This window comes from Petromyzon marinus, unplaced genomic scaffold, assembly GCF_048934315.1.
Source record: "Petromyzon marinus isolate PM22_M1 ecotype Great Lakes invasive population unplaced genomic scaffold, UKy_Petmar_22M1.pri1.0 PM_Scaffold_1, whole genome shotgun sequence".
NCBI classification, from domain to species: domain Eukaryota; kingdom Metazoa; phylum Chordata; class Hyperoartia; order Petromyzontiformes; family Petromyzontidae; genus Petromyzon; species Petromyzon marinus.
This window is the reverse complement of record NW_027423057.1, coordinates 5197554-5225170: the sequence shown is the minus strand read 5'-3', so window position 1 is coordinate 5225170 and position 27617 is coordinate 5197554. Positions and strand designations below refer to the sequence as shown.

The following is a 27617-nucleotide window of genomic DNA, read 5'->3' as shown; positions in this document are numbered from 1 at the left end:
CTCGCCCGCCTCACCCCTCACCTCGTCCTTCTCACCCACACCGCGTTCTTCTTACCCCTCACCTCTTCCTCCTCACCGCTCGACTCGTCCTCCACACCCCTCACCTACTCACCCCTCGCTCTCTTCACCCCTCGCTCTCCTCAACCCTCGTCCTCACCCCCACACCTCGTTTTTATTCTCACCCCCCGTCCTCACCCCTCGCTCGTCCACCGCACCCTGCTCCTCACCTCCTCACCCCTCGTCCTCCTCACCCCTCATCCTCCTCACCCCTCGCTGTCCTCACCCCTCGCTCTCCTCACGCCTCGCTCTCCTCAGCCCTCACCTCGTCCTCCTCGCCCCTCGTCCTCCTCACCCCTCGCTCGTCCACCGCACCCGGCTCCTCATCCTCCTCACCCCTCACCTCGTCCTCCTTACCCCTCAAGTCGTCCGCTTGACCCCTCACCTCATTCTCACCCCTCACCTCGTCCACCTCACTTGTCCTCAACCCTCACCTCGTTCTCACCCCTCACCTCGTCCTCACCCCCACAGCTCGTTCTTCTTACTCCTCACCCCTCACTCTCCTCACTCCTGTCCTCCTCACCCCTCGTCCTCCTCACTCTCGTCATCGTCACCCCTCGTCCTCCTCACCCCTCGCCTGATCTTCCTCACCCATCGTCCTCCTCACCCCTCGTCCGCCTCACCTTTTACCTCGTCCTCCTCACCCCTCGACTCGTCCTCACCTCAGCTCGTCCTCCTCACCCGTCGTCGTCCTCACCGCTCACCTCGTCCTCGCCTCGTCCTCCTCACCCTTAGCTCGTCCTCACTCCTCGTCCTCCCCTCCCCTCGCTGTCCTCACCATTTGCCTCGTCCTCCTCACCCCACACCTCGTTCTTCTTACCCCTCATCTTGTCCTCACCACTCGACTCGTCCTACTCACCCCTCACCTCACCTCACCCTCCTCACCCATTGTCCTCACCCATTGTCCTCCTCACCCATTGTCCTCCTCACCGCTCGTTCTCCTCACCCCTCGGTCTCCTCACCCCTCAGCTCGTCATTCTCACCCCTCACCTTGTCCACCGCACCCCGCGCCTCGTCATCCTCATGCCTCGCCCGCCTCACCCCTCACCTCGTCCTTCTCACCCACACCGCGTTCTTCTTACCCCTCACCTCTTCCTCCTCACCCCTCGACTCGTCCTCCGCACCCCTCACCTCCTCACCCCTCGTCCTCCTCACCCCTCGCTCTCCTCACCCCTCGTCCTCCTCACCCCTCGTCCTCCTCACCCCTCGTCCTCACCCCTCGCTCTCCTCACCCCTCACCTCGTCCTCCTCACTCCTCGTCCTCCTCACCCCCACACCTCGTTCTTCTTACTTCTCACCCCCCGTCCTCCTCACTTCTCGTCCTCCTCACCCCTCGCTCATCAACCGCACCCTGCTCCTCATCCTCCTCACCCCTCACCTCGTCCTCTTTACCCCTCACGTCGTCCGCTTGACCCCTCACCTCGTCCTCTTGACCCCTCACCCCTTTCTCACCCCTCACCTCGTCCACCTCACTTGTCCTCAACCCTCACCTCGTTCTCACCCCTCACCTCGTCCTCCTCACCCCCACAGCTCATTCTTCTTACTCCTCACCTCTCACTCTCCTCACCCCTCGTCCTCCTCACCCCTCGTCCTCCTCACCCCTCGTCCTCCTCACCCCTCGTCGTCCTCACCCCTCGTCGTCCTCACCCCTCGTCCTCTTCACCCCTCGTCCTCCTCACCCCTCGTCCTCACCCCACGCCTCATCTTTCTCACCCATCGTCCTCCTCACCCCTCGTCCGCCTCACCTTTCACCTCGTCCTCACCTCTCACCTCAGCTCGTTCTCCTCACCCGTCGTTGTCCTCACCGCTCACCTCGTCCTCCTCACCCTTCACCTCGTTCTTCTTACCCCTCATCTTGTCCTCCTCACCACTCGACTCATCCTACTCACCCCTCACCTCACCTCACCCTCCTCACCCCTCGTCCTCACCCATTGTCCTCCTCACCGCTCGTTCTCCTCACCCCTCAGCTCGTCTTCCTCACCCCTCACCTCGTCCACCGCACCCCGCGCCTCGTCATCCTCACGCCTCGCCCGCCTCACCCCTCACCTCGTCCTTCTCACCCACACCGCGTTCTTCATACCCCTCACCTCTTCCTCCTCACCCCTCGACTCGTCCTCTTCACCCCTCGCTCTCCTCACCCCTCGCTCTCCTCACCCCTCGTCCTTCTCACCCCTCGTCCTCCTCACCCCTCGTCCTCCTCACCCCTCGCTCTCCTCAACCCTCGTCCTCACCCCCACACCTCGTTTTTCTTCTCACCCCCCGTCCTCACCCCTCGCTCGTCCACCGCACCCTGCTCCTCACCTCCTCACCCCTCGTCCTCCTCACCCCTCGTCCTCCTCACCCCTCGTCCTCCTCACCCCTCGTCGTCCTCACCCCTCGTCGTCCTCACCCCTCGTCGTCCTCACCCCTCGTCCTCTTCACCCCTCGTCCTCTTCACCCCTCGTCCTCCTCACCCCTCGTCCTCACCCCACGCCTCATCTTTCTCACCCATCGTCCTCCTCACCCCTCGTCCGCCTCACCTTTCACCTCGTCCTCACCTCTCACCTCAGCTCGTTCTCCTCACCCGTCGTTGTCCTCACCGCTCACCTCGTCCTCCTCACCCTTCACCTCGTTCTTCTTACCCCTCATCTTGTCCTCCTCACCACTCGACTCATCCTACTCACCCCTCACCTCACCTCACCCTCCTCACCCCTCGTCCTCACCCATTGTCCTCCTCACCGCTCGTTCTCCTCACCCCTCAGCTCGTCTTCCTCACCCCTCACCTCGTCCACCGCACCCCGCGCCTCGTCATCCTCACGCCTCGCCCGCCTCACCCCTCACCTCGTCCTTCTCACCCACACCGCGTTCTTCATACCCCTCACCTCTTCCTCCTCACCCCTCGACTCGTCCTCCTCACCCCTCGCTCTCCTCACTCCTCACTCTCCTCACCCCTCGCTCTCCTCACCCCTCGTCCTCCTCACCCCTCGTCCTCCTCACCCCTCGCTCTCCTCAACCCTCGTCCTCACCCCCACACCTCGTTTTTCTTCTCACCCCCCGTCCTCACCCCTCGCTCGTCCACCGCACCCTGCTCCTCACCTCCTCACCCCTCGTCCTCCTCACCCCTCGCTCTCCTCACCCCTCGCTCTCCTCACCCCTCGCTCTCCTCACCCCTCGCTCTCCTCACGCCTCGCTCTCCTCACGCCTCGCTCTCCTCACGCCTCGCTCTCCTCAGCCCTCATCTCGTCCTCCTCGCCCCTCGTCCTCCTCACCCCTCGCTCGTCCACCGCACCCCGCTCCTCATCCTCCTCACCCCTCACCTCGTCCTCCTTACCCCTCACGTCGTCCGCTTGACCCCTCACCTCACCCTCTTGACCCCTCACCTCATTCTCACCCCTCACCTCGTCCACCTCACTTGTCCTCAACCCTCACCTCGTTCTCACCCCTCACCTCGTCCTCACCCCCACAGCTCGTTCTTCTTACTCCTCACCCCTCACTCTCCTCACCCCTCGTCCTCCTCACCCCTCGTCCTCCTCACCCCTCGTCCTCCTCACCCCTCGTCCTCCTCACCCCTCGTCTTCACCCCTCGTCCTCCTCACCCCTCGTCCTCCTCACCCCTCGTCCTCCTCACCCCTCGTCCTCCTCACCCCTCGTCCTCCTCACCCCTCGTCCTCCTCACCCCTCGTCCTCCTCACCCCTCGCTCTCCTCACCCCTCGCTCTCCTTACCCCTCGCTCTCCTCACCCCTCGTCCTCCTCACCCCTCGCTCTCCTCAACCATCGTCCTCACCCCCACACCTCGTTTTTATTCTCACCCCCTTTTCACCCCTCGCTCGTCCACCGCACCCTGCTCCTCACCTCCTCACCCCTCGTCCTCCTCACCCCTCGCTGTCCTCACCCCTCGCTCTCCTCACCCCTCGCTCTCCTCACGCCTCGCTCTCCTCAGCCCTCACCTCGTCCTCCTGACCCCTTGTCCTCCTCACCCCCACACCTCGTTCTTCTTACTTCTCACCCCCCGTCCTCCTCGCCCCTCGTCCTCCTCACCCCTCGCTCGTCCACCGCACCCCGCTCCTCATCCTCTTCACCCCTCACCTCGTCCTCCTTACCCCTCACGTCGTCCGCTTGACCCCTCACCTCGCCCTCTTGACCCCTCACCTCATTCTCACCCCTCACCTCGTCCACCTCACTTGTCCTCAATCCTCACCTCGTTCTCACCCCTCACTTCTTCCTCACCCCCACAGCTCGTTATTCTTACTCCTCACCCTTCACTCTCCTCACCCGTCGTCCTCCTCACTCTCGTCCTCCTCACTCCTGTCCTCCTCACCCCTCGTCCTCCTCACCCCTCGTCCTCCTCACCCCTCGTCCTCCTCACCCCTCGTCTTCGGCCCCCCTCGTCCTCCTCACCCCTCGTCCTCCTCACCCCTCGTCCTCCTCACCCCTCGTCCCCCTCACCCCTCGTCCCCCTCACCCCTCGTCCCCCTCACCCCTCGTCCCCCTCACCCCTCGTCCCCCTCACCCCTCGTCCTCCTCACCCCCCGTCTTCCTCACTTCTCGTCCTCCTCACCCCTCGCTCGTCAACCGCACCCTGCTCCTCATCCTCCTCACCCCTCACCTCGTCCTCTTTACCCCTCACGTCGTCCGCTTGACCCCTCACCTCGTCCTCTTGACCCCTCACCCCTTTCTCACCCCTCACCTCGTCCACCTCACTTGTCCTCAACCCTCACCTCGTTCTCACCCCTCACCTCGTCCTCCTCACCCCCACAGCTCATTCTTCTTACTCCTCACCTCTCACTCTCCTCACCCCTCGTCCTCCTCACCCCTCGTCCTCCTCACCCCTCGTCCTCCTCACCCCTCGTCGTCCTCACCCCTCGTCGTCCTCACCCCTCGTCGTCCTCACCCCTCGTCGTCCTCACCCCTCGTCGTCCTCACCCCTCGTCCTCTTCACCCCTCGTCCTCTTCACCCCTCGTCCTCCTCACCCCTCGTCCTCACCCCACGCCTCATCTTTCTCACCCATCGTCCTCCTCACCCCTCGTCCGCCTCACCTTTCACCTCGTCCTCACCTCTCACCTCAGCTCGTTCTCCTCATCCGTCGTTGTCCTCACCGCTCACCTCGTCCTCCTCACCCTTCACCTCGTTCTTCTTACCCCTCATCTTGTCCTCCTCACCACTCGACTCATCCTACTCACCCCTCACCTCACCTCACCCTCCTCACCCCTCGTCCTCACCCATTGTCCTCCTCACCGCTCGTTCTCCTCACCCCTCACCTCGTCCACCGCACCCCACGCCTCGTCATCCTCACGCCTCGCCCGCCTCACCCCTCACCTCGTCCTTCTCACCCACACCGCGTTCTTCATACCCCTCACCTCTTCCTCCTCACCCCTCGACTCGTCCTCCTCACCCCTCGCTCTCCTCACTCCTCACTCTCCTCACCCCTCGCTCTCCTCACCCCTCGTCCTCCTCACCCCTCGCTCTCCTCAACCCTCGTCCTCACCCCCACACCTCGTTTTTCTTCTCACCCCCCGTCCTCACCCCTCGCTCGTCCACCGCACCCTGCTCCTCACCTCCTCACCCCTCGTCCTCCTCACCCCTCGCTGTCCTCACCCCTCGCTCTCCTCACCCCTCGCTCTCCTCACCCCTCGCTCTCCTCACGCCTCGCTCTCCTCAGCCCTCATCTCGTCCTCCTCGCCCCTCGTCCTCCTCACCCCTCACTCGTCCACCGCACCCCGCTCCTCATCCTCCTCACCCCTCACCTCGTCCTCCTTACCCCTCACGTCGTCCGCTTGACCCCTCACCTTGCTCTCTTGACCCCTCACCTCATTCTCACCCCTCACCTCGTCCACCTCACTTGTCCTCAACCCTCACCTCGTTCTCACCCCTCACCTCGTCCTCACCCCCACAGCTCGTTATTCTTTCTCCTCACCCTTCACTCTCCTCACCCGTCGTCCTCCTCACTCTCGTCCTCCTCACTCCTGTCCTCCTCACCCCTCGTCCTCCTCACCCCTCGTCCTCCTCACCCCTCGTCCTCCTCACCCCTCGTCCTCCTCACCCCTCGTCTTCGGCCCCCCTCGTCCTCCTCACCCCTCGTCCTCCTCACCCCTCGTCCTCCTCACCCCTCGTCCTCCTCACCCCTCGTCCCCCTCACCCCTCGTCCCCCTCACCCCTCGTCCTCCTCACCCCTCGTCCTCCTCACCCCTCGTCCTCCTCACCCCTCATTCTCTTCACTCCTCGTTCTCCTCACCCCTCTCCTCGTCCTCCTCACACCTCATCTCGTCCTCCTCAGCTCGTCCTCTTCACCCCTCGTCCTCCTCACCTCGTCCTCCTCACCCCTCAGCTCGTCTTCCTCACCTCGTCCTCACCCCTCACCTCATCCGCTTTACCCCTCAGCTCGTCCTCCTCACCCCTCGTCCTCCTCACCCCTCACCTCGTCCTCCTCACCCCTCATCCTCCTCACCCCTCGTCCTCCTCACCCCTCACCCCTCGTCCTCCTCACCCCTCGCCTCAACATCCTCACCCATCGTCCTCCTCACCCCTCGTCCGCCTCACCTTTTACCTCGTCCTCCTGACCCCTCGACTCGTCCTCTCACCTCAGCTCGTCCTCACCCGTTGTCGTCCTCATCGCTCACCTCGTCCTCCTCACCCCTCACCTCGGTCTTCTTACCCCTCATCTTGTCCTCCTCACCACTCGACTCGTTCTACTCACCCCTCACCTCACCCTCCTCACCCCTCGTCCTCCTCACCCCTCGTCCTCCTCACCCCTCGTCCTCCTCACACATTGTCCTCCTCACCGCTCATTCTCCTCGCCCCTCGTTCTCACCCCTCAGCTCGTCTTCCTCACCCCTCACCTCGTCCACCGCACCCCGCGCCTCGTCCTTCTCACCCACACCGCGTTCTTCTTACCCATCACCTCTTCCTCCTCACCCCTCGACTCGTCCTTCGCACCCCTCACCTCCTTACCTCTCGTCCTCCTCACCCCTCGTCTTCCTCACCCCTCGCTCTCCTCACCCCTCGCTCTCTTCACCCCCCGCTCTCCTCAACCCTCGTCCTCACCTCGTTTTCCTTCTCACCCCCCGTCCTCACCCCTCGCTCGTCCACCGCACCCTGCTCCTCACCTCCTCATCCCTTGTCCTCCTCACCTCTCGCTGTCCTCACCCCTCGCTCTCCTCACCTCTCGCTCTCCTCAGCCCTCGCCTCGTCCTCCTCATCCCTCGTCCTCCTCACCCCCACACCTCGTTCTTCTTACTTCTCACCCCCCGTCCTCCTCACTTCTCGTCTTCCTCACCCCTCGCTCGTCCACCGCACCCTGCTCCTCATCCTCCTCACCCCTCACCTCGTCCTCCTTACCCCTCACGTCCCCTTGACCCCTCACCTCGTCCTCTTGACCCCTCACCCCTTTCTCACCCCTCACCTCGTCCACCTCACTTGTCCTCAACCCTCACCTCGTCCTCCTCACCTCCACAGCTCGTTCTTCTTACTCCTCACCTCTCACTCTACTCACCCCTCGTCCTCCTCACTCTGGTCATCGTCACCTCTCGTCCTCCTTACCCCTCGACTCGTCCTCACCTCTCACCTCAGCTCGTCCTCCTCACCCGTCGTCGTCCTCACCGCTCAACTTGTCCTCCTCACCCCTCACCTCTCCCTCGCCTCGTCCTCCTCACCCTTAGCTCGTCCTCCCCTCCCCTCGCTGTCCTCACCATTTGCCTCGTCCTCCTCACCCCACACCTCCGTCTTCTTACCCCTCATCTTGTCCTCCTCACCACTCGACTCGTCCTACTCACCCCTCACCTCACCCTCCTCACCCCTCGTCCTCCTCACCCATTGTCCTCCTCACCCATTGTCCTCCTCGCCGCTCGTTCTCCTCACCCCTCGTTCTCCTCACTCCTCGTTCTCCTCACCCCTCAGCTCGTCTTCCTCACCCCTCACCTCGCCTCGTCCACCCCACCCCGCGCCTCGTCATCCTCACGCCTCGCCCGCCTCACCCCTCACCTCGTCCTTCTCACCCACACCGCGTTCTTCTTACCCCTCACCTCTTCCTCCTCACCCCTCGTCCTCCTCACCCCTCGCTCTCCTCACCCCTCACTCTCTTCACGCCTCGCTCTACTCAACCCTTGTCCTCACCCCCACACCTCGTTTTTCTTCTCACCCCCCGTCCTCACCCCTCGCTCGTCCACCGCACCCTGCTCCTCATCCTCCTCACCCCTCACCTCGTCCTCCTTACCCCTCACGTCGGCCGCTTGACCCCTCACCTCGTTCTCACCCCTCACCTCGTCCACCTCACTTGTCCTCAACCCTCACCTCGTTCTCACCCCTCACCTCGTCCTCCTCACCCTCACAGCTCGTTCTTCTTACTCCTCACCCCTCGTCCTCCTCACTCTCGTCATCGTCACCCCTCGTCGTCCTCACCCCTCGTCCTCCTCACCCATTGACTCCTCCTCACCTCAGCTCGTCCTCCTCACCCGTCGTCGTCCTCAGTGCTCACCTCGTCCTCCTCACCGCTCACCTCGCCCTCGCCTCGTCCTCCTCACCCTTAGCTCGTCCTCACTCCTCGTCCTCCCCTCGCTGTCCTCACCATTTGCCTCGTCCTCCTCAACCCACACCTCGTTCTTCTTACCCCTCATCTTGTCCTCCTCACCACTCGACTCATCCTTCTCACCCCTCATCTCACCTCACCCTCCTCACCCCTCACCCTCCTCACCCCTCGCCTCCTCCTCACCCCTCGCCTCGTCCTCCTCACCCCTCGTTCTCCTCACCCCTCGCCTCGTACTCACTTCTCACTTCGTCCTCCTCACCCCTCACCTCGTCCTCACCCCTCACCTCGTCCTCGCCTCATCCTCCTCACCCCTTGCCTCGTCATCTTTACCCCTCAGCTCATCCTCCTCACCCTCACCTCGTCCTCCTCACCCCTCACCTCATCCTCCTCAGCTCATCTTCCTCACCTCGTCCTCACCCCTCACGTCGTCCGCTTGACCTTTCACCTCGTCCACACCCCTCACCTCATCCTCACCCATCACCTCATCTTCCTCACCCCTCACCTCATCCGCTTTACCCCTCAGCTCATCCTCCTCACTCCTCAGCTCGTCCTCCTCACCCCTCGTCCTCCTCACCCCTCAGCTCGTCCTCCTCACCCCTCGTCTTCCTCACCCCTCGACTTACTCCCCCCTCGACTCGTCCTTCTCACCCCTCATCCTCCTCACCCCTCGTCCTCCTCACCTCTCATCCTCCTCACCCCTCGCCTCATCCTCACCCATCCTCCTCACCCCTCGTCCGCCTCACCTTTCACCTCGTCCTCCTCACCCCACACCTCGTTCTTCTTACCCCTCACCTTGTCCTCCTCACCACTCGACTCGTGCTACTCACCCCTCACCTCACCCTCCTCACCCATTGTCCTCCTCACCCATTGTCCTCCTCACACATTGTCCTCCTCACCGCTCGTTCTCCTCACCCCTCGTTCTCCTCACCCCTCAGCTCGTCATCCTCACCCCTCACCTCACCTCGTCCACCGCACCCCGCGCCTCGTCATCCTCACGCCTCGCCCACCTCACCCCTCACCTCGTCCTTCTCACCCACACCGCGTTCTTCTTACCCCTCACCTCTTCCTCCTCACCCCTCGACTCGTCCTCCTCACCCCTCGTCCTCCTCACCCCTTGCTCTCCTCACCCCTCGCTCTCTTCACCCCTCGCTCTCTTCACCCCTCGCTCTCAACCCTCGTCCTCACCCCACACCTCGTTTTTCTTCTCACCCCCCGTCCTCACCCCTCGCTCGTCCACCGCACCCTGCTCCTCACCTCCTCACCCCTCGTCCTCCTCACCCCTCGCTGTCCTCACCCCTCGCTCTCCTCAACCCTAGCTCTCACGCCTCGCTCTCCTCAGCCCTCACCTCGTCCTCCTCACCCCTCGTCCTCCTCACCCCCACACCTCGTTCTTCTTACTTCTCACCCCCCGTCCTCCTCACCCCTCGCTCGTCCACCTCACCCTGCTCCTCATCCTCCTCACCCTCACCTCGTCCTCCTTACCCCTCACGTCGTCCGCTTGACCCCTCACCTCGTCCTCTTGACCCCTCACCTCATTCTCACCCCTCACCTCGTCCACCTCACTTGTCCTCAACCCTCACCTCGTTCTCACCCCTCACCTCGTCCTCACCCCCACAGCTCGTTCTTCTTACTCCTCACCCCTCACTCTCCTCACCCCTCGTCCTCCTCACTCTCGTCCTCCTCACCCCTCGTCCTCCTCACCCCTCACTCTCCTCACCCCTCGTCCTCCTCACTCCCGTCCTCCTCACCCCTCGTCCTCCTCACCCCTCGTCCTCCTCACCCCTCGTCCTCCTCACCCCTCGTCCTCCTCACCCCTCGTTCTCTTCATTCCTCGTTCTCCTCACCCCTCTCCTCGTCCTCCTCACACCTCATCTCGTCCTCCTCACACCTCACCTCCTGACCTCGTTCTTCTTACCCTTCACCTCGTCCTCCTCACCCCTTGCCTCGTCCTCCTCACCCGCTCTTGACACGGCCAACACACACGCCCATGGCAACCTCACTTAGGGCACGTCACACCGACTTAGCATCACCCTCATTTATACCTCCACGTTTATCGGCCTCGTTCTATCGTGACGGCCAAGACGTTGGACGTTTGTGATAAAGAACTTCGTAGCTCATCGGATTCCTCCTCCAGTGTACAAATAAATAAATATCACGGCTCTGATCTCTTTGCGGCGCCGCAGTGGCGTTCATCACTCGCCGCCTCCCCATGGCACGACTACGACGCCCTCTGTTGGACGCTGTGTGTCATCAACATTGTTGCCTGTGATTACACTCAACACAACGTTGTTGTTGTAAGTGATTACACTCAACACAACGTCGTTGTTAGTGATTACACATAACGTCGTTGTGTGTAATTACACTCAACACAACGTCGTTGTTAGTGATTACACTAAACACAACGTCGTTGTGTGTGATTACACACAACGTCGTTGTGTGTAATTACACTCAACACAACGTCGTTTTGAGTGATTACACTCAACACAACGTTGTTGTTTGTGATTACACTCAACACAACGTCGTTGCGTTTCATCAATATTTTTGTGTGTGATTACACACACAACAACGTTGTGTTTAATCACGCAACAATGTTGCGTGTAATCACTCACATATTGAGTGATTACACACTCGGCGTGTGTCTGTAGCAGTTGTACGTGTGCCGCTTGTCGTAGATGTTCGCGGTTTGAATCCAGCGGCCGCCCTGTTTAATGCTACAGGCGTGTTCACCGCAAAGACACCATGTGCCGTCTGCTTCAGTGGACGTTGAAGATCCCAGCGTCATGGACCAGATTAACCGAATTAAATACAATTGCCCGCAAATTACCCAGTTGGAATATACTGTGCCTAGTAATCATTGCTGGGAAATGTGGTAGAACCCTCCTGAAAAGAGCCAGTAGGGCTATCCTGGGTAAAACTGACCACCCACCCCCTCGTGTGGCATGCTAGCCTTAATAGGTGCTCGCTAACAGAACTTATTTATCGAACAGACTGTTAAATGAAGGGACTGTGTCTTCATTTGAGTCCGTGACTGTGTAACCTGGTACATAAGGGTGCCGCGGTGGTGGGATGTTAACTCCTTCACCTGGTATGCAATTGGTCGTGAGTTCGATCCGGACCCTGACGCCTGTATATTTGGAGTTTGCATGTCTCTCTCTCTCCCGTGGTCGCGTGGATTGTTCTCCAGGTCTTCCAGTTTTTCCCTCCATATTTAAAAACATGCGTTCAGAGCAGGAGTCTCAAACTCAACTTACCTGGGGGCCGCTGGAGGTAGAGTCTTTGTGAGGCTGGGCCTCATCAAGTATTCCAAAAAAAAGTGCAACTGATCCAATCTTCTCAATCTTTATTAATAACAGTTCAGAACATGAACGGTTCTTCAGAACATAGGCTTCTCTTACCTACTCCATGCTTCCAGAGACCTGGCAGCGCTTCCTCTTCTTACACAGCTGAGCCACATTTGGCTTGAGGGAGGAAGCAATTGAGACCCTCAGTATGGCTTGAAATGCTCATCAGTAAGTTTGGACCTGTACTTCGACTTATTAAAGTTCATGGTGCAAAAGAGCTTTTTCACACAGATATGTGCTCCCAAAAAGGCACATGGTCCGCTTGAACATCCTGGAAAGCTCAGGGAAGGTGGGGGTGATATATTTACATGTTTTTATCCCAATACCTGAGTATTTGGGATCTTATTTAGTATGCCCTTTCTATATATTCTGAGAGGTATTTGAAAACTTTATCATTGTTCATGCTTTTTTTGAGCACTTCGTTTTTCTTATCATTATTTAATTCATCAATCGTGTTCTCTCTCAGGTGTTTATACCTTTCACATTCATAAATAAAGTGATCTAGATTTTCTTCTTTTTGTTCACATCCTACATATCCTTCTGCTCTAACGAATCTCTCTGGATGCCATTGAGCTAACTCTGGTGTCCATGTTACTCCACCTGTCTTAATTCTTAACATCAAGTGCATTGTCTCATGTTTTATATCTTTTAATTTCTTGCTCTTTTTGATTAAATTGTTCTTGGTAAATTATTTTCTTTTGCGATTGCACATATCTGTCCTTTTTCCTTTTCTTTGTTTCTCTTGTAATAATAATCTATAACTTCTTTATAATATTCAGGTTCTAACCAACATTTGGCTTTTGTTCTTGCCACCCATCTCATGCTATTTGCTATCCATGTAATTATTTTCCCTTTCCTATTGCAACACTCTGTTGTCTTTATTAGGTCACTGATTACACTTGTTGAGTCCGCCCACTTCCTAAGTCCTCTGTACCTTGCACTGGGTGACAGGATATATTTTCCTTCCACTTGGTGTCACTCCGGAATCACGTTTCAACCAAGTGACTAACGTTGCTAATTCGCGTTGGCTAACTTGTCAACAAACACCGGAAGCTGTCACGAGCCAGAGCTATGGTAAAAAAGTATAATAATTTAAAAATAAATAAAAAATTGATGGCAAATAGTGGGCCACAAAATATCGTTCCGCGGGCCACAATTGGCCTGCGGGCCGCGAGTTTGAGACCCCTGGTTTAGAGTATTTTACTGCTATAAATTTCCACAAGATGAGCCACTCCGTTAAAACTAACATTTGTGACCAGATCGCTTCTTAAAAAGAGCTATATGGCTCACTTACCTGGTAAAATAAAAAGTTACATTTCAAATAATCACCACGGTAATGTGTCACCCACACGACCTTGAACTTGAGGCATCGCGCAGAACGCGGCATGCAGTGTGGGGTTAGCTGGGTGGTGCAGGGAGCTGCTACTACTTGCAGAGGGGGGCGGGGCAGTGGGGGACTGAGTCCTCTTGCATAATTGACTTGCGGATTGACCGATGCATAGACGAAAAGATAGCACGTGAATGAATGAGTGTACGGCTGGACTGCAAATGAATGGACAATATTCTTCATCGCCATTTAAAAAAAACTTAACATTGTAATCCATCACCCTGTACATCTGCTGAACCAACGTATCCTACAGCAGCATATGAGTGTGTTTTCATACATTGCCTGAGTGTGTGTTTCTTGCGTATGATCGGTATGTGTTTTACGCATGATCCATATTTGATATCACGCAAGATATTTGCCTGTTTTTCTAATGATCTGCACGTGTTTCACGCATAATCTCTGGGTTTCACAAATGTTCTGTGTGGGTGGCCGGGACCACCCTCAGCTGCCTTTTTCTCCCGAGTTGCGATGTGTACACATCGTACCAGATACTAATTTAAGGCTGAACCGACCTCTCGAGATCCAGGACGCAGTGGTGATGGTGGCTGTAAGCGGGACTCGAGCTCGGGTCGCCTCGTCCTCCTCACCCCTCACCTCGTCCTTCTCATCCCTCAGCTCGTATTCCTCACCCCTCACCTCGCCCTCACTTCGTCCTCCTCACCCCTCACCTCGTCCTCGCCTCGTCATCTTTACCCTTTGCCTCGTCATCTTTACCCCTTAGCTCATCCTCCTCACCCTCACCTCGTCCTTTTCTAACCCCTCGCTCTCCTCACCTCGTCCTCACCCATCACCTCGTCCTTCTCACCCATCACCTCGTCCTCTTCACCCATTGCCTCGTCCTCCTCAACCCTCGTTCTCACCCCTCGCCTCCTCCTCACCGCTCGCCTCGTCCTCCTCACCCCTCGTCCTCCTCACCCCTCACCTCGTCCTTCTCATCCCTCAGCTCGTATTCCTCACCCCTCACCTCGCCCTCACTTCGTCCTCCTCACCCCTCCCCTCGTCCTCGCCCTCGTCATCTTTGCCCCTTAGCTCATCCTCCTCACCCTCACCTCGTCCTTCTCTAACCCCTCGCTCTCCTCACCTCGTCCCCTCACCCATCACCTCGTCCTCCTCACCCATCGCCTCGTCCTTCTCACCCATTGCCTCGTCCTCCTCAACCCTCGTTCTCACCCCTCGCCTCCTCCTCACCCCTCGCCTCGTCCTCCTCACCCCTCGTTCTCCTCACCCCTCGCCTCGTACTCACCCCTCACTTCGTCCTCCTCACCCCTCACCTCGTCCTCGCCTCGTCCTCCTCACCCCTTGCCTCGTCATCTTTACCCCTCAGCTCATCCTCCTCACCCTCACCTCGTCCTCCTCACCCCTCACCTCGTCCTCCTCTGCTCGTCCTCTTCACCCCTCGTCCTCCTCACCTCGTCCTCCTCACCCCTCAGCTCGTCTTCCTCACCTCGTCCTCACCCATCACGTCGTCCGCTTGACCTTTCACTTCGTCCACACCCCTCACCTCATCCTCACCCATCACCTCGTCTTCCTCACCCCTCAGCTCATCCGCTTTACCCCTCAGCTCGTCCTCCTCACCCCTCGTCCTCCTCACCCCTCAGCTCGTCTTCCTCACCCCTCACCTCGTCCTCCTCACCCCTCGACTCGTCCTTCTCACCCCTCATCCTCCTCACCCCTCGTCCTCCTCACCCCTCGTCCTCCTCACCCCTCGTCCTCCTCACCCCTCGTCCTCCTCACCCCTCGTCCTCCTCACCCCTCGTCCTCCTCACCCCTCGTTCTCTTCACTCGTTCTCCTCACCCCTCTCCTCGTCCTCCTCACACCTCATCTTGTCCTCCTCACACCTCATCTCGTCCTCACCCCTCACCTCCTGACCTCGTTCTTCTTACCCTTCACCTCGTCCTCCTCACCCCTTGCCTCGTCCTCCTCACCCGCTCCTGACACGGCCAACACACACGCCCATGGCAACCTCACTTAGGGCACGTCACACCGACTTAGCATCACCCTCATTTATACCTCCACGTTTATCGGCCTCGTTCTGTCGTGACGGCCAAGACGCTGGACGTTTGTGATAAAGAACTTCGTAGCTCATCGGATTCCTCCTCCAGTGTACAAATAAATAAATATCACGGCTCTGATCTCTTTGCGGCGCCGCAGTGGCGTTCATCACTCGCCACCTCCCCATGGCACGACTACGACGCCCTCTGTTGGACGCTGTGTGTCATCAACATTGTTGCCTGTAATTACACTCAACACAACGTTGTTGTTGTAAGTGATTACACTCAACACAACGTCGTTGTTAGTGATTACACTAAACACAACGTCGTTGTTAGTGATTACACTAAACACAACGTCGTTGTTAGTGATTACACTAAACACAACGTTGTTGTGTGTAATTACACTCAACACAACGTCGTTGTGAGTGATTACACTCAACACAATGTCGTTTTGAGTGATTACACTCAACACAACGTTGTTGTTTGTGATTACACTCAACACAACGTCGTTGCGTCTCATCAATATTTTTGTGTGTGATTACACACACAACAACGTTGTGTTTAATCACACAACAATATTGCGTGTAATCACTCACATATTGAGTGATTACACACTCGGCGTGTGTCTGTAGCAGTTGTACGTGTGCCGCTTGTCGTAGATGTTCGCGGTTTGAATCCAGCGGCCGCCCTGTTTAATGCTACAGGCGTGTTCACCGCAAAGGCACCATGTGCCGTCTGCTTCAGTGGACGTTGAAGATCCCAGCGTCATGGACCAGATTAACCGAATTAAATACAATTGCCCGCAAATTACCCAGTTGGAATATACAGTGCCTAGTAATCATTGCTGGGAAATGTGGTAGAACCCTCCTGAAAAGAGCCAGTAGGGCTATCCTGGGTAAAACTGACCACCCACCCCCTCGTGTGGCATGCTAGCCTTAATAGGTGCTCGCTAACAGAACTTATTTATCGAACAGACTGTTAAATGAAGGGACTGTGTCTTCATTTGAGTCTGTGACTGTGTAACCTGGTACATAAGGGTGCCGTGGTGGTGGGATGTTAACTCCTTCACCTGGTATGCAATTGGTCGTGAGTTCGATCCGGACCCTGACGCCTGTATATTTGGAGTTTGCATGTCTCTCTCTCTCCCGTGGTCGCGTGGATTGTTCTCCAGGTCTTCCAGTTTTTCCCTCCATATTTAGAAACATGCGTTCAGAGCAGGAGTCTCAAACTCAACTTACCTGGGGGCCGCTGGAGGTAGAGTCTGGGTGAGGCTGGGCCGCATCAAGTATTACAAAAAAGTGCAAGTAATCCAATCTTCTCAATCTTTATTAATAACAGTTCAGAACATGAACGGGTCTTCAGAACATAGGCTTCTCTTACCTACTCCATGCTTCCAGAGACCTGGCAGCGCTTCCTCTTCTTACACAGCTGAGCCACATTTGGCTTGAGGGAGGAAGCAATTGAGACCCTCAGTATGGCTTGAAATGCTCATCAGTAAGTTTGGACCTGTACTTTGACTTATTAAAGTTCATGGTGCAAAAGAGCTTTTTCACACAGATATGTGCTCCCAAAAAGGCACATGGTCCGCTTGAACATCCTGGAAAGCTCAGGGAAGGTGGGGGTGATATATTTACATGTTTTTATCCCAATACCTGAGTATTTGGGATCTTATTTAGTATGCCCTTTCTATATATTCTGAGAGGTATTTGAAAACTTTATCATTGTTCATGCTTTTTTGAGCACTTCGTTTTTCTTATCATTATTTAATTCATCAATCGTGTTCTCTCTCAGGTGTTTATACCTTTCACATTCATAAATAAAGTGATCTAGATTTTCTTTTTGTTCACATCCTACATATCTTTCTGCTCTAACGAATCTCTCTGGATGCCATTGAGCTAACTCTGGTGTCCATGTTACTCCACCTGTCTTAATTCTTAACATCAAGTGCATTGTCTCATGTTTTATATCTTTTAATTTCTTGCTCTTTTTGATTAAATTGTTCTTGGTAAATTATTTTCTTTTGCGATTGCACATATCTGTCCTTTTTCCTTTTCTTTGTTTCTCTTGTAATAATAATCTATAACTTCTTTATAATATTCAGGTTCTAACCAACATTTGGCTTTTGTTCTTGCCACCCATCTCATGCTATTTGCTATCCATGTAATTATTTTACCTTTCCTATTGCAACACTCTGTTGTCTTTATTAGGTCACTGATTACACTTGTTGAGTCCGCCCACTTCCTAAGTCCTCTGTACCTTGCACAGGGTGACAGGATATATTTTCCTTCCACTTGGTGTCACTCCGGAATCACGTTTCAACCAAGTGACTAACGTTGCTAATTCGCGTTGGCTAACTTGTCAACAAACACCGGAAGCTGTCACGAGCCTGAGCTATGGTAAAAAAATATAATAAATAAAAAATACATAAATAATTGATGGCAAATAGTGGGCCACAAAATATCGTTCCGCGGGCCACAATTGGCCTTCTGGCCGCGAGTTTGAGACCCCTGGTTTAGAGTATTTTACTGCTATAAATTTCCACAAGATGAGCCACTCCGTTAAAACTAACATTTGTGACCAGATCGCTTCTTAAAAAGAGCTATATGGCTCACTTACCTGGTAAAATAAAAAGTTACATTTCAAATAATCACCACGGTAATGTGTCACCCACACGACCTTGAACTTGAGGCATCGCGCAGAACGCGGCATGCAGTGTGGGGTTAGCTGGGTGGTGCAGGGAGCTGCTACTACTTGCAGAGGGGGGCGGGGCAGGGGGGGACTGAGTCCTCTTGCATAATTGACTTGCGGTTTGACCGATGCATAGACGAAAAGATAGCACGTGAATGAATGAGTGTACGGCTGGACTGCAAATGAATGGACAATATTCTTCATCGCCATTTAAAAAAAACTTAACATTGTAATCCATCACCCTGTACATCTGCTGAACCAACGTATCCTACAGCAGCATATGAGTGTGTTTTCATACATTGCCTGAGTGTGTGTTTCTTGCGTATGATCGGTATGTGTTTTACGCATGATCCATTTTGATATCACGCAAGATATTTGCCTGTTTTTCTAATGATCTGCACGTTTTTCACGCATAATCTCTGGGTTTCACAAATGTTCTGTGTGGGTGGCCGGGACCACCCTGAGCTGCCTTTTTCTCCCGAGTTGCGATGTGTACACATCGTACCAGATACTAATTTAAGGCTGAACCGACCTCTCGAGATCCAGGACGTACTGGTGATGGTGGCTGTAAGCGGGAATCGAGCTCGGGTCGCCGGATTCATTGTAGCGCAGCGTGCTAAACCCACACGCTCACAGACAGGACTCCAGCTCATCCACCTCGCGCACCTTTGCCAGGAACTTCCAATTGTGGAGCGACGAGCAAATGAAGCGACCCGACCTCCCCTCGGGATACGATGGCTGGCAGGTGGTTGAAGCTATCCGGCAGGAAGCGAGTGCAGGTAACGCTCACCTGAGCGTTGCGAGGCGTGCCCCGCAGGTGGTATCACGTGGGACGATGGATGTGCGACCACGCTATGGCCCTTTCACGATTCCGCTGCTGTATGGGGACCGCCACAACCTAGCGGATCGTTGCGGTGTATTTGACCATACTTCACCACGCTGGTTGGTTGCAGGTGTGGGGAGCGGCACAGTGCAAGGGTTCATGTTGCTGGACTGCCCCTTTTCTGATCATGTGACCCTTGCCAGATTAATTCTGCAAATGCGCAATCGCCGAGCCATGCGACAGCACCCCCGGTTTGCCACGTGTAGCTCTTGTAGACGATGACAACAAACACGCACCCTGCTCTATGGAGCCTGACAGCAGTCATGATGGTGGTGGTTTGCGTGGTACCTTACCATCAGACAAAAAAACTAAACAATTTTGTATTTTACCCAGTAAAGCTCACTGAGCTATATAGATGTTTCTCTGAAGCGACCTGGCTATCACAAATGATAACTCAACGAAGTGGCTTATCACGCGGAAATGTATTCTAGCCTCGATATTACAGCTGAATGCAAATCCTCTGAGGGTACCCATGAGCCCGGGCAGCAAGGGGGCAGTTGGCAGATGGTAAGGGGCCAAGGAGCAAGGGGGAGGATGGAGAAGGGCAGCGGGGAGTGGAGCAGTGGTGTGACACGTTCGAGTGATGCAAATATTAACTGATTTGTATTGAATACAACTAGAACAATTTACACCGGTGCGTTGATCGATATGATGTTGATTATAATGTTAACAATAATTATGTTGAGATTAGGATATGCAGGAGATAGTGATTATAATGCTAATGTCTTTACGCATGGTAATGGTAGAGATCTATTAATCTGGTGATGATGTAATGATGATGGCTTGGCAAGTTGAAGATGGTGATGATAGTGCTCCTGCTGGTGGTGGTGGTAATTCAGATGATGATTATGATACTGCGACTTGCTGTAGCTGCTTATAATAATAATGATGCTGCATCTGCTGCTGACGATGATGATCCCCCCCACCCTCGTCCACCCCCGCAGGTTCTGAGGAGCGCCGCATGGTGGTGCAAGCACTGAGCCTGCTGAAGCGCGGGAGTGCGGAGAGGCGACCCCGCGAGATGGAAACAGGAGGGACAGGGTCCTCCTGGGGGGATATCGTGAGCGGCGCAGGGGGTCCTAGAGGGGTCGAGAGGGGAGGAGACACAGCGGATGGACACCTCATTGTTCCCCCCGACGGGGACCCTAATGGGGCCCCAGTGGGCGGGGACTCGGGTGGGAGATAACGGCCGAGGTTCGCGTGGCGAGAACAAACGCGCGACCCCGTGTGCGCGTGAGCGTGCGGGGCCACGAGGGCACGTACACGGGACCCAACCTCGGCGGGATCGAGGAGGAGGCCCTCCTGGAGCTTGGACTGCACGAGGCTTGAGACGGAGGTAGGTGGCTGAGGGGTTGGGTGAGTGACAGGTTGGGTGAGTGAAGGAGGCATTGATTGATTGCGTGGGTAGAGGGTGAGTGGGTAATGTTGAGTGAGCGGGTGTATGTGGTTGAGTTAGTTGGTAGGTGGCCGAGTGGGTGAATGTGGGAGGTTGAGGGGGTGAATGAATGGTTGGATGAGAGAGTGGGTTGGTGAGTAGGTGGGTGAGTGTGGGAGGTCGAGTGGGTGAGTGAGGGGGGTCGATTGGGTGAGTGAGACGGATGGTGAGTGGGTGGGGGAGTTTGAGTGGGTGAGTGGATGCGTGGGTGATTTGGTAAGTGCATTGTTAATTGTGTAAATGGCTCGGTGAGTCAGTGAGTGCGTGCATGGGTGGTAAGTGAGAGGATGAGTGGGTTGGGGAGTGCGTGAGTGGGTTGGGGAGTGCGTAAGTGGGTGGGGGAGTGAGTGGGGGAGCGAGTGGGTGGGTTAGTGATTTAATCAATCATCGTGTGATTGAATGGTTGAACGGAGGGGTAGGTGAATGAGTGTTTGTGGTTTAGTGAGTGTGTATGAGTTAGTGGGTGGGTGAGTGGATGATTGTGGGAGGTTGAGGGGGTGAGTGGATGTGTAATTTAATGGTTGTATGGGTGGGTGAGCATGGGAAGTTAAGTGGGTGTGTGAATGAGTGAAGGGGTGGGGGAGTTGAGTGGGTAGGTTGTTGGATAATTGGGGTGAGTGAGTGGGTGAATTATTGGGTGGCTGAGTGGGTGTCCGGGTGAGTTAGGGGGTGGGTCAATATGGGTGGATGGGTGATGGAGTCGGTGATTGAGTTTGTAAATTGAGTGGGTGATTGAGTAGTAGGGTGAGAGTGGGTGGTTGGGTGGGTGGAGGTGAGAGGTTGGGTGAGTTGGTGGGTGGGTAAATGAGTGGATTGATCAGTTAGTGTGTGGTTGAGTGGGTGGTTGTCTGAGTGGGTGAGAAGATGGGTCGTTGAGTGAGTGAATGGGTTATAGATTGAGTGGGTGGTTGTGTGATTGATTGGCTGAGCAAAGGGGTGAATTAGTGGATTTGTGTGGTTGAGTTACTGGTTAGGTGGGTGAGTGCATGAGTGTGGGAGGTTGAGAGTTCGTTGGTGAGTGTTTGAGTTAGATATTGAGTTGGTGGTTATGTGATTGAGTAGGTGAGCGGAGGATTGGGTGAGTGAATAGATGTTTATGTTTGAGTTAGTGGGTGGGTGATTGGATGAGTGGGAGGGTAATTGGATGAGTGGGAGATTTAAATGGTGAGTGAATGGGTGATTGAATGCTTGGATGGGGGGTGAGTGATTGAATTGGTGGGTACGAGATTGAGTGGGTGGCTGGGTGAGTGGGTCAGTGAGTGGGTGTGTGGGTGTGTGTGTGTAGATTAGTTTGGTATGAGATTGAGTGGGATGCTGGGTGAGTGGTTGAGAAGATAGGTGGGCAAGTTAATGAGTGAGTGGGTGGGTAAGCGGAGGGGTGAGTGACGGGTTGGGTGAGTGAGTGAATGGGTGAGTGACGGCTGGGTGGGTAATTTAACATGGGAATCTTCTTTGGTTTTTTCGGTAAAGTCACGTAGAATGAGAATAAAATAATAAATTGATAAAATAAAATAACATAACACAATAATATTCTCACGACGTTTCGGCCACAACACAAGCGGCCTTCATCAGGTGAAGGGACGAGACTGTCTGGTAGGACAGCGCTGGAGTGGCGCTGTCCTACCAGACAGTCTCGTCCCTTCACCTGATGAAGGCCGCTTGTGTTGTGGCCGAAACGTCGTGAGAATATTATTGTGTTATGTTATTTTATTTTATCAATTTATTATTTTATTCTCATTCTACGTGACTTTACCGAAAGAACCAAAGAAGATGAATCATTGCAGTCACGAAAGCTTTAAATCGAAATTTAACATGGGAAATTGAGTGGGTAAGTTAGCGTGTAAGTGAGTGGATGGTTGAGTCAGAGAGTGAGGCGCCAAGGTGGTGAGATGTTCACTATTTTGCCTTGTATACAGGAGGTGGTAGATTCGATCCCGACCCTGTCGCCTGTATATTTGGAGTTTGCAAGTTCTCACCCGTGGTCGCCTGGATTTTGTTCTAGATCCTCAGGGTTTTCCCTCTGCATTTAGAAGCAACATGCGTTTAGAGGATTTGGCTGCAATAAATGTATCTGTGATAAGCCACTCGTATATCTTTCATTTGTAGCCAGGTCTATTCTGAAAAGGATCTATATAGCTTAATGGGCCTTGCCTGGTGAAATAAAAAGTAAATTTCAGTTTAAAGCTTTCATGACTGCAAGGATTCATCTTCTTGGTTCTTTCGGTAAAGTCACGTAGAATGGGAATAAAATAATAAAATAAAATAAGACAATAAAATTATCACGACGTTTTGGCCACAACACAAGTGGCCTTCTTCAAGTGAAGAGACAGGTCTGTCCGGAAGACAGAGCTTGAATGAACGCTGACATGCAAGGACCGCGTCTATTAAGCTGTGTGGGCGGAGTTAAAATATGAATTTGCATGTTACCTGCATCACCTCCGGAGAGGAGGAGGGAGGGGGCTGGGAACACAGGCAGAGAGGAAACAAGAAAAGGGGCAAGTGCAACAGCCAAGGTGCGCTGTTGTTTCCTGAGTTGCCTTATGACTATGCTGTAAACTGGACTACTATATAATACAATATTATACCTTCCAATCTAAACTACATGGTATAACATCACATCATAGACAAATTCCACTTTTGAATTATACAATGCGTTACTTTACACTACCCTATACTTTAGATTATAAACTATTAGACTTGTGATATTACACTATGTCTTATTCTATGAACCCAACTATATACCACACTGATGTATATTCATTATGCAATTACGATGCTATATATTGCCTTATGAGTTATGTTAAACATTACAATGTTATACTATTAATTATTATACTACATGTTGTAAACCATACCATTGACCGTGGTGTGAGAAGTATTAAGAGGCAGTGCCAGCGAAAGGGCTGCGGTCTGAAAATCACCATAAAATACAATCAATTAAGAACCGAAATGGTTTAAAACATCTTTCCAATGGTTACTAAGCCAGAATCCATCTTCTCGGTTGAAATTGTCTCTGTGCTTGTATATGTGGATGGCCTCATGAACGAATCTCTCATGGTAGCTGGTTGGCTTGCAACGAACCTCTGTCTTGGAGAAGTCAATGTCATGTGAGCCCACTGAATTATAACAGTGATCTGCCACGGCAGAGGCGTTCGTCCTACCGTGTTTCAAGTCTGCTTTATGTTCGCGGATGGGGTCCGATATATGTCGTATGGTTTCTCCAATGTAGCTGCTACCACAGAGGCACTTTAGTTTGTAAACGCCCAGGTACTGTATGTCTGGAACCACATCCTTTACAGATGGAACCAGATCACGGATTTTTTGTACTGTGTTGAATCGGACCTGGATCTTGTGTTTATTCAGGATTTTGGAGATATTTTTGTGACCCCCGCAATGTACAGTGAGGGGAAAAAAGTATTTGATCCTCTGCTGATTTTATACGTTTGCCCACTGACAAAGAAATGATCAGTCTATAATTTTAATGGTCGGTTTATTTGTGGTGAAGGTTGTTTTGAAAACGAGCTATGTAGCTCATTGGGCCTAACCTGGTAAAATAAACATAATTTATTGTGTAGGTGAGTGAGCGGCGTGTGAGTGAGTGCATACGTGTGTAGGTGAGTGGGCGGTGGGTGAGTGAGATATTGGGTTAGAGATATAGTAGTGGATGGCTTGCTGAGTGGGTGAGTGGCTCTGTGGTTAAGTTAGTGGGTGGTTGAGGTAGTGGGTGGTTTAATTAATAGGCGATTTAGTTTGTGAGTGGTTGAATTATTGGGTGGTTGACTGATGGGTGGGTGAATAATTCCGTGGTAATGGGTGAGTAGATGAGTGGGCGGGTGGTTGGGTGAGTGGGGGATTATAAATTGAGTGGATTGCAGGGTAAGTGGATGTGTAAGTGGGGTGGGTAAGTAGGTGAGTGGCTGAGGGAGTGGGCAGCTGGTTGGGTGAGTGGGTGGGTTAGAAATTGAGTGGGTGGCAGGGTCAGTTGATGTGTAAGTACTGGGTGAGAAGGTGAGTGGCTCATTGAGTAAGTGAGTGGATGGGCGAGTAGGTGAGTGGATGGATGAGGGAGTGAGTGGGTGGGTGAATTAGTGGGTGGGTGAGTGGATGTTTGGGTGGGTGGATGAGTGAGTGAGTGTTTGGGTGAGTGAGTGAGTGTGTGGGTAGGTGGTTAGGTGGTTAGTGTGTGGGTTAGAAGTTGAGTGGGTTAGTACCTGAGTGAGTGAGTCGGCGGGTGGGTTGGTGAGTTCGTTGTTGGATGAGTGGGTGAGTATTAGTGGGTAGGTATGTAGGTGAGTGATTGACTGTGTGGGTGGGTGAGTGAGTGAAGAGATGGGTAGGTGGGTTGGTTGGTGGGTGCGTGAGTGAGTGAGTTAGTGGGTGCGTGAGTGCATAAATGGGTAGGTGAGTGAGTTAGTGGGTATGAGATTGCGTGGGTGGTTGGGTGAGTGGTTGAGAATTAATTTTGATGAGTTAGTGGGTGGGTGATTCGGTGAGTGAGTGGTTGGGTTAGCGTATGGGTAAGTGAGCAAGTGGTTGGGTGAGTGTGTGGGGTAGTGAGTGATTGAATAAGTGGGTGAGTGAGGGGCTGGGTGGTTGGCTTGGCTAGTGAGATTGTGGGTGGGTAAGTGAATGGGTGTATTGGTCTGTGAGTGTGTGAGTAAGTTAGTCGGCACGTGATTGAGCGGGTGGCTGGCTGAGTGCGGGAGAAGATGGGTGGGTGAGTTAGTGGGTAGGTGAGTTGGTGCGTGGTTGGGTGAGTGAGGGGGTGGTTGGGTGAATGGGGGAGTGACTGGTGGGTGGGTAAGTTAATGTGGGAGGTTGAGTGGGTGAGTTAGTGTGTAATTGGGTGAGTGGGTCAGAGAGCGGGGTGCCACTATGGTGAGATATTAACTACCTCACTGAGTATACAGGAAATCGTGTATTCGATTCTGACCCTGCTGCCTGTATATTATGAGTTTTAATGTTTTGCCTGTGTCCTCGTAGATCTTTCTCCGGGTCCTCCAGATTTATCCCTCCGCATTTAGAGTCAAGATTTGTTTAGAAGAAATGTCAGCTTGATAAGCCACTTCGTTCACGTATCAGTTGTAACCAGATCACTTCTAAAATGTTTTATATAGCTCTGTGGGGCTTACCTGGTAAAATACAAAATAGTTTAGTTGTAGTTTATTGGATGGGTGATTGGGTAGGTGGGTAGTTCGGTGCGTGGGTGGGTTAGAGGTTGAGTAGGTGGCAGGATGAGTGGGTGGGTGAGTAGATAAGTGGCTGGTGAGCAGGTAGGTGGGTGAGTGCATGAGTTATAGATTAAGTGGGTGAATGGGTCAGTGTGTGATTTGGGGCATGAATAGGTGATTGGGTGGGTTAGTGGAGTGTTGAGTGAGTGGGTCGTTGAGTTAGTGAGTGGGGGGTATGCAGGTGGGTTCGTAGGTAAGTGGTTAAGTGAGTGGCTGGGTGTGTTGATGAGTGAGTGGGTTTCGCGATTGAGTGGGTGCCACGGTGATTGGGTTCATGAGTGCTTGGCTGGGTGTTTGAGTGGGTGGGTGGGAGGCTGAGTCAGAGTGGAGCGCCAGGGTAGCGGAATGTTAACTCCCTCGCCATTTGTATAAGACATCGTGGGTTCGATCCCGATCGTGACGCCTGTATATTTGGAGTTTGCATGTTCTCCCTGTGGTTGCATGGATTTTTCTCTGGGACCTCCGAGTTTTTCATGCATATTTAGAAATATACATTTAGAGGCTTTGGCTGCTATAAATGTCCACGTGATAAGCCACTTCTTTGAGCTATCATTTGTTTGCCACGTCGTTTCCGACAAGGATCTATATAGCTCAGTGGGCCTTACCTGGTGAATTTTAAATAATTCAATTGTAGTTGAACTATTTTAAGTGAATAGGTGGATGAGTGGGTCGGTGGGTTGGTGAGTGGCTGGTTTAGTAAGTGAGAGGTTGGATGAGTGGGTGGGTGGTTGAGTTGTTGGTTTAGAGATTCGGTACGTGGCAGGGTGAGTGAGTGGGTGGGTGGCTTTACGAGTGGGTGGGTGGGTGGATAAGTCAGAGAATGGGGCGCCATGGTGGCTAGGAGATGTTAACTACCTCGCCTGGTATATTGAACTTCGTAGGTTCGATCCCGACCTTGACGCCTGCTGTATTTTTGAAGTTTGCATGTTTTCCCCGTGGTCGTGCAGGTTTTTCTCCAGTTTCTCTAGTTTTTCCCTGCACATTTAGAAACATGAGTATTTTGAGCATTTGGCTGCTATAAATTTCCCTGTGATAAGCCACTTCGTTAGGCTATCATTTGTGGCCAGGTCGGTTCTGAAAAATAGCTCTGGTAAAATAAAAAATGGTTTCATTTATAGTCTACATAGGATTGACTTCCCAGGAAGTAACACTCATTGTATAAACCCCAGAAGAATATTGTTTTGAGTCACCCAAACCAGAATGTGAACTGATATATTCGTATTTTCAAGCGAGGTTCTCGGCCACAGACCACCTGGACAAATATGATGTACTTTAGTTTGCATATGAATTATTACTTGGGGTTTGTTGGCATGATAAAGTTAATGTTTTCTTTGACAGGTCTATTGTGTTGTACACTCTGACAGGGGCTCAGGCTTGTTGGGGCAGCATCTGGCTGAAATGCACTTTCACAACAGGAAGATTGGAGAGAGGCTTCACAAGGAAGAGAAAACTATCGGTATTGAATCATGAAAATGTAAAACATGTGGAAAACTAGGCCCACCGATCCAACCCTAGCATCATGTCAACTATGTATTATGTTGACATTCCTTCGCACTGAGAGTAGGCATGCTAATCGGATCGAATGAATATGTGTAAACAGGCGATGTGTGTGTAAACAAACACACATTTCATACAGCTGTTTATTAATCGTAAAAATCAAGTGATTGAGCTAGTGAATGAGATAGACACATGCTGTCATTATTTCATACATGAACACAACCAACCAGCCAGCGGTCATGATTTTCCACACCTAATCACATTCATCTCTTTGTTTTAGCCATCTTTGTGATGAAGGGAACTGTATTGTTCATGTGTGTGCAATGTACTTTTCAGAATATGAATTATGTTGGGTAATATATGAATTATGGCTATTAAAAGTATCTGTATTTAAGTCCATCAGGGCAAACTCTTCTGCAAAGGAGACTTAGAGCATTCAACATTGCGTCCCTTTATATTTTTGCTAATCGCATTATTTTTCGATTTAAAGCTTTCGTGACTGCAGGGATTCATATTCTTGGTTCTTTCGGTAAAGTCACGTGGAAGGGAAATAATAAAATAATACAAATAAAACATATAATAAAATTTTCACGACGTTTCGGCC

The 27617-nt window shown here is 53.2% G+C and overlaps 1 protein-coding gene across 3 annotated transcripts in view; it reads left to right on the top strand.

The window, feature by feature from the left end:
- The window catches only part of LOC142922534 (fructosamine-3-kinase-like), a 52363-nt gene that overhangs the window by 18199 nt on the left and 6547 nt on the right, over positions 1-27617 (top strand). Inside the window, exons 1-2 of one of the 3 annotated variants that reach the window (XR_012940139.1) lie at positions 19778-20186; positions 26881-26972. The exons of 1 other annotated variant lie outside the window; for it this stretch is intronic. The gene's annotated coding sequence lies outside the window, so the exon portion shown is untranslated. Of the gene's footprint in view, positions 1-19777; positions 20187-26880; positions 26973-27617 lie in introns of those variants that run through there. One more of the 3 variants, XR_012940140.1, reaches the window with a different exon arrangement.